The sequence below is a fragment of the Poromitra crassiceps genome (genome assembly GCF_964638095.1).
Source record: "Poromitra crassiceps genome assembly, chromosome: 3".
Lineage (NCBI taxonomy): Eukaryota > Metazoa > Chordata > Actinopteri > Beryciformes > Melamphaidae > Poromitra > Poromitra crassiceps.
In genome coordinates this window covers 42,353,940-42,364,384 of record NC_139625.1, presented here as the reverse complement: position 1 = coordinate 42,364,384, position 10,445 = coordinate 42,353,940, and the positions used below count along the sequence as shown (strand labels likewise).

Genomic DNA, 10,445 nt, shown 5'->3' with positions numbered 1-10,445 from the left:
AATACCTCGATATCGATAATGACTGAGAAAGAAAATTTTGAAAATTATGAATTATGAATCATTCATAATCAATAATAAGTGGATATGATGAGCAGGTAAAGCCAATCATCATTCATTCCGCTGAGGCAGGACAGGCTAATAAGTTCAGCAAATTGGGCAACACTGTATTTGGATAGTCCGCCTACAGAGTATTTGTAACATTTCAACAGCTTATTAGTTGACATTCAACAATTGAACTGTTTCACTTTTGTCTGTAGATGTTTTTACAGACAATGCAAAAGAGTTGAATTGTTGAATGGCAACTAATAAGCTGTTGAAATACTCTGTCGACTCTGTAGGCGGACTATCCAAATACAGTGGTACTGGTAATTGGTAAATCTATCTATGGTAAATCTAAATCTATTTTAATTTGTGGAAACAGTTGAATTGACTGGAGCACACGAAATCACTGGCCAACAATTTTAATGACGTACAAAAACTAACGTTTCGACGCGAGCAGCGTATTCTTCAGAGTCAAAACAAGAAGACGACGCCAGTGATTTCATGTGCTCCAGTCAATTCAACTGTTTCCAGTATCCTGTCCTCTTCTGAGAGCACCAACCTCCCTTTGTGGAGGGGCTGAAGCGCAAGAGATTCCTTCTACACTATTTTAATTTGTATCTATACTGTACATTCAGGACCAGGAAGAAATAACATTGAAGTTATTTTACAATTTGACTAATATTATATTATTAAAATTACAATATTAATATTATGATATATCGCCCAGTTCTACCTTCAACCACTTATTTTGTATTATTTACCAAAAGGGTAAGTAAATAAATCACACAAGTCAATCACACGTTCATCGACACAGTGAGTGACACAGTCCCCTAACATCAAACCAACCCGAGCGGCCAAGACCGACGTTTCCTCCGTGCGTTTTCCTCCTGGTGCCGGCTCTGCCCCCAGAGGCCCTGCATCGCAGGGAGGCGGGGTCCAATCTGTGGCCAGGTGGCGCGGTGCGGGCGCTGCCAACCCCAGCCTTGGCCCGGGCGCTAGGCCTCCAATGCACCACACACTACAGCCTCAGGAATGTAACAGCCGCACGCTACCTTGGCACTCGCGTCACTCTCAGACTGACCGAATTCAGGGGGGGGGGGGGGGGGGGGGGGAGGTTGGGACACAGACTGAGGAGGAGATGGGGGGGGGGGGGATGGGACACAGACTGAGGAGGAGATGGGGGGGGGGGGATGGGACACAGACTGAGGAGGAGATGGGGGGGGGATGGGACACAGACTGAGGAGGAGATGGGGGGGGGGATGGGACACAGACTGAGGAGGAGATGGGGGGGGATGGGACACAGACTGAGGAGGAGATGGGGGGGGGATGGGACACAGACTGAGGAGGAGATGGGGGGGGGATGGGACACAGACTGAGGAGGAGATGGGGGGGGGATGGGACACAGACTGAGGAGGAGATGGGGGGGGGTGGGACACAGACTGAGGAGGAGACAGAGAGACACAGAGAAAGAGTGTGTGTGAGGGCACAGGACAGCTGCGTGGGTGGGTGCTGCTTGGACCGAGGATGTGTTCACTCTCTCAGTCATATGTCAGAGCCTCTTTAACAGGATGGCATGTCTGGGAGAATGCAGACTAAATAAATACACACACACACACACACACACACACACACACACACACACACACACACAAACAGGAGTGTGTGCCCTCCTCTCCTCGCCCGCCTACTCTCTAGTTCTCATGCTAGCTAATGAGTCCCATTACCTTTGTATCAGCATGTTGCTGTGTACAGGGGGGCTTGTTTGGGAGCTTTGGGCCGTGTGTGGGTGGAACTCTATCAGTGTGTACAACAACCATACAGCAGTGTTTGGCCTTGTAGCTCGCCCAGCCAGCGCTGAGTCACCAGTGTGGGCCTATCTAACAGCTGACTGCGGAGAACACAGGGTCGTTTACCCCGCTCCCCCATGTCTTTCCTTTACTGTTCATATTGATTTCGTTCTCTCCCTCCCTCGCACAGCCTGTAGCCTACCGAGCAGAAAACATGTCGGCCATTTTAGAAGCGCTGAAAATAAACAGCGAGCCCGTCGAACGGGACGTCCGCACAATACAGCCACTGTGTGAAGATGGTTTTCTGATGGTTTATAGTTTGGCGTCGGCTCTGGGGGTTGTCTGCCAATGAAAAGCCCCCTGCAGCTAAGCTTATCCAGGGAGTTTGAGCTGTGAGGGCTGGGCTGATGATGGGACGGGGTGCAGAGAGAGGTGTACAGACTTGGCCCAGACAGCAGGACAGGGTGCAGGGAGAGGTGTACAGACTTGGTCCAGACAGCAGGACAGGGTGCAGGGAGAGGTGTACAGACTTGGTCCAGACAGCAGGACAGGGTGCAGGGAGAGGTGTACAGACTTGGTCCAGACAGCAGGACAGGGTGCAGGGAGAGGTGTACAGACTTGGTCCAGACAGCAGGATGGGGTGCAGGGAGAGGTGTACAGACTTGGTCCAGACAGCAGGACGGGGTGCAGGGAGAGGTGTACAGGCTTGGTCCAGACAGCAGGACGGGGTGCAGAGAGAGGTGTACAGACTTGGTCCAGACAGCAGGATGGGGTGCAGAGAGAGGTGTAGAGACTTGGTCCAGACAGCAGGACAGGGTGCAGAGAGAGGTGTAGTACTGTTTATATGTGTCGACAGGGATTTAATGGAGTTTAAACTTATTTCAGCTGGTGTGGATGGGAAATTCTATAAAGCAATTAAAGCTTTGTATAAATCCCCGGTTGCCTGTGTGCAGGTGAACGATATGAAAACAGGGTGGTTTTCTACCCCACTTGGGGTCAAACAGGGTGACGTTCTTTCCCCTACCCTCTTTGCTTTGTTTATTAATGATTTAGCCCAACAAATTAAAATGAAAAATCTTGGTCTGCAAATCGGTGATATGAATTTGAATGTTTTGTTGTACGCAGATGATATAATTCTCCTAGCAGGGAATGAGAAAGAGCTGCAGATTATGTTAAATGTTGTTAATCTTTGGAGTAGGAAATGGAGATTATTAGTTAATAGAGAAAAAACTCAAATTGTACATTTCTGGAAATCAGGTACAAGGAGAAGCATTTTTGATTTTCATGTTGGAGCTATGTCATTGGCATATACCAGTTCATATAAATATCTGGGTTTTACTTTTGATGAATTTTCTACGTTTGAAGAGGGCGTCAGTGTGTTGGCCGACACTGCTGGTAGAGCCCTGGGTTCAGTAATAAGTAAAGTGAAAACTTGTAAAAATCTTGGTTATGCTACATTTTCAAAGCTTTATGATGCATGTGTGTCACCAGTTTTGTTTTATGCAGCTGGAGTTTGGGGAAGAAAGGAATTTTCTAAGGTGAATGCCATCCAAAATCGTGCAATCCGATGTTTTCTGGGGGTACATAAATTTACACCTGTGTTGGCTTTTCAAGGGGATATGGGTTGGGAGCCTTGTTTGATCAAACAAAAAGGTGAAATGTTGAGATTGTGGAACCGTCTATCTAATATGCCAGAGAGTAGAGTTGCAAAACAAGTGTTTAACTGGGATAAAGCACATAAGTATCCATGGTGTAATGATATTAATGATGTGTTCAGGGAAGCTGATCAGCAATTTATTTTCAGAAACAGTTTACGCTGTAGTGTTCGCTATATTAAACATAGGCTATTTCTTGATTATAAAGAAAAATGGGCCAATGACATCTGGCTCAAACCAAAACTTAGAACATATGTTCAAATTAAAAATATGTTCACTCCAGAACCCTATGTTACTTTACCCCTGGATAGATCCAGAAGATCTTTATGTGCCCAGTTGAGAACGGGTACCCTCCCTTTGGCTATTGAGGTTGGCAGGTTCAATTCTATTGCTGAGGAGGAGAGACTTTGTACTGTATGTGAATTAGGTGTTGTGGAAGATGAATTTCATTTTTTGTTTCATTGTACGCTATATGAGGAACCAAGATTATCTCTATTTCAGTTAATGCAAAATAAGAAACCGGAACTATTTTGGTCAGGAGATGATGCGAAGTTGGAATGGTTGTTCAGAGATGAAGTCTTCAGTTTGGCCAGGTTTATTGGGAGGGCTTGGAAACTCAGAATGGAGAAGCTGTTCATCTGAATATATAACTATGTCTTGTTTATGTTTGAGCATTTTGTAGCTTGTTTGTTGATTTGTTTGTATTGTTGAACTTGAATGATTTGTGTCTTGTAAGCCCAGACGGGCTGGGCACCTTGAATATGGTGCATGACACAGAAATAAAAATATCTATCTATCTATCTATCTATCTATCTATCTATCTGTAGAGACTTGGTCCAGACAGCAGGACAGGGTGCAGAGAGAGGTGTACAGACTTGGTCCAGACAGCAGGACAGGGTGCAGGGAGAGGTGTACAGACTTGGTCCAGACAGCAGGACAGGGTGCAGAGAGAGGTGTACAGACTTGGTCCAGACAGCAGGACAGGGTGCAGAGAGAGGTGTACAGACTTGGTCCAGACAGCAGGACAGGGTGCAGAGAGAGGTGTACAGACTTGGTCCAGACAGCAGGATGGGGTGCAGAGAGAGGTGTAGAGACTTGGTCCAGACAGCAGGACAGGGTGCAGAGAGAGGTGTACAGACTTGGTCCAGACAGCAGGACAGGGTGCAGAGAGAGGTGTACAGACTTGGTCCAGACAGCAGGACAGGGTGCAGAGAGAGGTGTACAGACTTGGTCCAGACAGCAGGACAGGGTGCAGAGAGAGGTGTACACACTTGGTCCAGACAGCAGGATGGGGTGCAGAGAGAGGTGTACACACTTGGTCCAGACAGCAGGACAGGGTGCAGAGAGAGGTGTACACACTTGGTCCAGACAGCAGGATGGGGTGCAGAGAGAGGTGTACAGACTTGGTCCAGACAGCAGGACAGGGTGCAGAGAGAGGTGTACAGACTTGGTCCAGACAGCAGGATGGGGTGCAGAGAGAGGTGTACAGACTTGGTCCAGACAGCAGCGGCACAGGAGATGAGAAGACGAGGATCTCTTTGCTCTGCTCTTGTCTGTCTCGCACCGGGAGGATTAGGGCAGGAATTAGCGCTTTTATGGGCTTGTCAGGCCTCAAAGGGCTGTTGCAACACACACACACACACACACACACACACACACACACCTTTAGTAGACACAACACATTAGAATTGTCAGCGATGGTGAAGGCACTGAGCTTCATAAAATAGCCACCAGTGACTGGAGGCACTTCTATGAGAGAAGTGAGAGAGAAAAAGAGAGAGAGAGAGAGAGAGAGAGAGAGAGAGAGAGAGAGAAGGTAGGGTTGTAAAAACCACACACCTTAATCTGTGGTATTAGCATCATGACTGCACACCGCAGGGCAAGAGTGGTAAAAATAATTAAATAACAGAACAGAGGGCCCGTCTCCCTCCCACCTCTTCAACAGCAGACTGGAGATGTATGTCATGGCACAGAACACACACACACACACACACACACACACACACACACACACACACACACACACACACACACACACACACACACACACACACACACACACACACACACACACACACACACGTGTACTTACAGTATGTATAGCCTAGGAGTCATGCACAGACCACAACACTGCACTACTACCAAAAATAGCCGTGCTGTAATAAAGGCCACTCAGAGACACAGGGAGGTATTTACATATAAACACCACACACCACGTCTGCCCCGACAGACACAGTTGTATTTTTGCAGATACATTTAATCCCGGGCCTGTTTGTTTGAGGATGGCTGGGTGATAGATTGCCCGTCAACACGTTGTAATTAAATAGATTCCCGTCTTTGCTATTACAAAAGATGTTTTCCATTATCCCAGGCTGGGACCTTTGCGTCCCCCCCCCCCCCCCTCCCGGTCCGAAGACAGTCAACATAAGAAGACAGTCAACATAAGAAGACAGTCAACTACATAAGAAAATAACGGCGTCATCTAGCGCTTAAAGCCCCCTTGCTTCATTTTGTTGTCTGAGCCATGAAATACTGTCTCAGTTGTGTTGTCAACAGGACACGTCTCCAGACACACATAACACACACAGACTATTGCACCATAAGCACATAGCAAATACACAGTACACACACACAGTACACACACACAGTACACACACACGCGCGCACACGCATAGTTCCGTGCCAGTGTTGCAAGTTGTAGTGCCAGACAGACAGGGTAATTAAGAGCTCATTACAGAGCATGCTATGACAGATTCCTGCACGCTGGCAGACGCTAGCTTCACCGCTTGTTTTTGTTCTGCTGTGGCCACAGGTAAGACTGCTAGACATGTGGAATGATTCTCAGCAAGGGTGGAGGGAGTGTGTGTGTGTGTGTGTGTGTGTGTGTGTGTGTGTGTGTGTGTGTGTGTGTGTGTGTGTGTGTGTGTGTGTGTGTGTGTGCGAGAGAGAGAGAGAGTTTGTGTGTGTGGTTGGAAATGTGTGGTTCTACTAGTGTAGTCAAGCAAATCTGACAATCTCACAATAGCGCACAAAATTGTTGTTCTGGTTTTTCTAAACCTCAAGTTGATGTACATGTGTATGTATGTGTCTGTGGGTGGCAGCTTTTTTTATACACTGGTCCATCTCCGTCCCTTCACATGGAGCTGTGATATGACGTCTATAATACACACGGTTCATTCCACCCTGAAGAAAAGCACATGAGTGAGAGAAAATTAGATTATAACAAGGTGCTACAGAAAAAAACTATCCCTGTTTCTCTCGTCCTGTTTTAAATGCAGACAAAACTCAACAAGCCCCTGGCACCGCCTCTAACAGACAGCCCAGACCAACACTGCTCTTTTAACTTCAATGTGTGTGAGACAGAGAGAGAGAGAGAGAGAGGGAGAGAGAGAGAGAGAGAGACACACACACACAGAGACAGAGAGAGAGAGAGACACACACAGAGAGACAGAGAGAGAGAGAGAGAGAGAGAGAGAGAGAGAGAGAGAGAGAGACACACACACAGAGAGACAGAGAGAGAGAGAGAGAGAGATACACAGAGAGACAGAGAGAGAGAGAGACACACACACACACACACAGAGACAGAGAGAGAGATACACAGAGAGACAGAGAGAGAGAGAGACACACACACACACACACAGAGACAGAGAGAGAGATACACAGAGAGAGACAGAGAGAGAGAGAGAGAGAGGGGGGGGGGTTGAAATACAGCAGCAATTGAATCATCCAAAAAAAGAACGTCCTGGCACTTCTGAGGCGGTATCATTTAACATGTTATTTGTTCCAACACCTGTGTGTTCCTCAGTGAAGATGAATATCAGACACTAGCATAACGTTCCGCCATCGAGTCAAGTGCTCGCCACTTTGATGAGGGTCCAAAGGAAAAAGTGTGTGTGTGTCTGTCTGTCTTTGTGTGTGTGTGTGTGTGTATGCGTATACGTGCGTTTATCTGTGTGCGTGTGTGCGTGCGTGTGTGCGTGTGTGTCTTTGTGTGTGCGTGTCTGTCTGAATGTGTGACCCATGTGTTGAAACAGAACAGCAGTTGCGGGTATTAATAAGAAGCATCAAACCAAATGTCCGGCACAATCTTTTATGAATTACATATTCCACATTTCAGATTTTAAATTTGCACGACCATTTATTTGATTTCAAAAGGAGGGCTGCGAAGGCTTTCCTGAAAATGATAATTCCATAAATGTTTGTCATACTGTACAACTGGTGCACATGTGCTGGCGCTCTGGCCCTGTTGTTGAGTGTGTGGCTTAGCCTTTTGGACCGGACTTAAAGGATGGGTTTTCCGTGGGGAATATGAATATATATTAAATCTCACGCCCCTAAGGTTTTCGAATCCGTTGAAATTTTTGAAATTGGATATTCACTGCCAGAGATATCAAGCATCTCTCACATATTTTTTGGGCCAGCCGACGCGTTTCGCGTCATCTGGCCTAAGTCCGCCTTGCGGAAGTCGTGCACCTATGAACTACAACTGTTGTTGGCCATGGTCCCGCCTCTAGAGGTCCTCCACGCCCCTTCAGAGGCCTTGACCAAAACAAAAACGCAGCCATCTTGTCAACCGCCTAGCCTGCTGTAGCTAATATTAGCTTCCCATAGTTCCTTGCAAAGAGACCATTATCTCGGGAACGGAAGCACTAATCGACACGGGACTGGCGGCATTGGAAAGCTCGTCAAATTTTACATCTAGTAGTAGGTGGGTTGAAGTAACGAAATCAACGCTGAGCAATGTACCCGTTTTTACACATTTTTACAGAAAATAGTTACAACATCAGATGCGCGTAACTCCTACGAAAATGCCTTAAAATGCATGAAAAAATTTTTATGAAGACATCTCCCGACATATATACTACCGTTTACATTTGGTGCAATTTGGAGGCAATTGATTTTCGATTTATTTTCGATTTATTTCTTCTTCTCTCCATGTCTTCTCTCCATGTCTTCTTCTTCTTTGAGTTTTATGGCGGTTGGCAAACATATATGTGCATTACCGCCACCTACTGGAGTTTGATATCAGCCAAACGCCTGAGGGGTGGGCATGGAAACGAAGGCCACGCGAGCCCAGTGCATTGTGGGAAATGTAGTATTTCGAGTCCCCGCACCCCCCCCCCCCCACCACCCCCCCCCCCCACACACACAGAGTGGATTTCTGGTGATATCTCAGGCTGTAAACAACCAATTTCAAAAATTTCAACGGATTCTAAAACCTTAGGGGCGTGAGATTTAATATATATTCATATTCCCCACGGAAAACCCGGCCTTTAACTGGAGAAAGTTCTGTTTGATGGAGGACCAGCCCGGTGCGATCCCCCCCCCCCCCCCCCCCTGCCTCCTCGTCCACAGTGACCACAGTGTTTACTCCACATAAACAAGCTGACCGGCCCCCCAGGTTAGCCGTGGCACTCGGCTAATGGCGTGGCCGGAGTGACATGATCAGCCAATTAGAAGCGAGAGCGGGAGGGGAAATTAGCGGCGTCAGGTAGCTAGGCGAGCGCGGCCGTCACGGCAGTTTGGTTTCATGCGGGATCGGTGCCAAACCCGAGCAGGAAGCCGGCCCTTTGAGGCCAACACAACCAAAACGAGCAGGAATCTGGAGCAGGGCTCCAGACACTCTGTTTTACTTTTGCACTCCTCTATTTACATAATATGTCAATGGCCGCCGCGGAGTTTATTTGTTATGGTGCCTGAAAGCTTCACTTGTGGTTAGTCTCTTTTTGTGACCCTGAGATGAATAATTCAAACTGAAAATGTTTCTGTTCTTCAATGGAAAAAAAAGAATCTTTTGAAGCCGCCTCCTCGCTGAAAAAAGAAAGGAAAAGGAGAAGTGAGAGCAAGTTTTTCACCAGACTCGACTGTTTGTGTAAGTTATAATTTCACATCAGAGTCGGGCTGAGTTTTACATTTCAGCAATTACAGAAAGTACATGTGTGCCGTGAACAGTCTCTATTGAGTCTGGGGCGAGGAGGGGCCGGCTGGATTTTTCAGCCCATGTGTTTGTTTTTGCTCATGTTATAAGTGAGGGCTCAAAAGACATATCAAATGTCCCACATAGCAGAGCCAAGGCCGTGTTCCTCCCCTCTCCAACACGCTGCCTCTCTCTCTCTCTCTCTCGGCTCCCCTCGCTGGCGTCTCTCTTTCTCTCACTCACATTCTCTCCCCGTTGCGACGCCTAGGGCCTGAGCGAAACAGGAAGCCAGTACAAGGCCCGGCATTCACTGTGTCTCAATGACACGCTTCATTACGGCAGGGCGCATTACATGTCTCACAGGCGCTGCTGGATCCGGAGTCACGAGGACAGACGCCATTTTGGCTCAAACATCTCGTCAGCCACCCTTTCATCTGGGCCAGGCGCTTCAAAAGCCGCGTGTGTGTTTATTTGTGTCCTCCCCCCCCAAAAAACCACCCTGGCACCACGCCAAAACTGCTTATTAGTGACGCAGTCCCGTGTCAGCCTCTACCTTCCCGAGTCCCGGGCTCCGCCCAGGGGGCCGGCCCTCTTATTAACAGGGGTAATCTGTGCCTCTGGTATTGACGTTGTCTGCTGGCCAATCAAAATATTTGAAGGAAATGTTTATTTTCTTGAGCGAATCGCACCAGCTGCTTGCAAGCCTTTCTGAATAAGGCCATTTATGTGTAAGAATTTGCCATTGTGAGGCATAGTGCGGGACCTCTCAGTGACTGAGTGCTGATTTGGGCCTTTGCAAAGGAAGTGGAGGAGCTCCAGGGGAAGCACAGCTTTACACACAGTGAGCCCAGTGCGGCTATAGGTGAACAGCCCCACCGCCCCTCTCTGCTTCTGGCATCCTTCACGCTCATAACTGCCTCTACAGGAGGTTGGGGTTACTGTATTGTGGTATCTTAGCAGTGGAGTGCAGTAGGGGTGGGGGTGGGGGGATTGATACAGCATAGTATCGAGATATTTTGTGTGGCAATATATCGTATTGCACAA

The 10,445-nt window shown here is 47.6% G+C and overlaps 1 protein-coding gene across 3 annotated transcripts in view; it reads left to right on the top strand.

Moving 5' to 3' along the window:
- Positions 1-10,445, top strand: part of runx3 (RUNX family transcription factor 3) — a 91,088-nt gene that overhangs the window by 64,094 nt on the left and 16,549 nt on the right. The window lies entirely within an intron of this gene.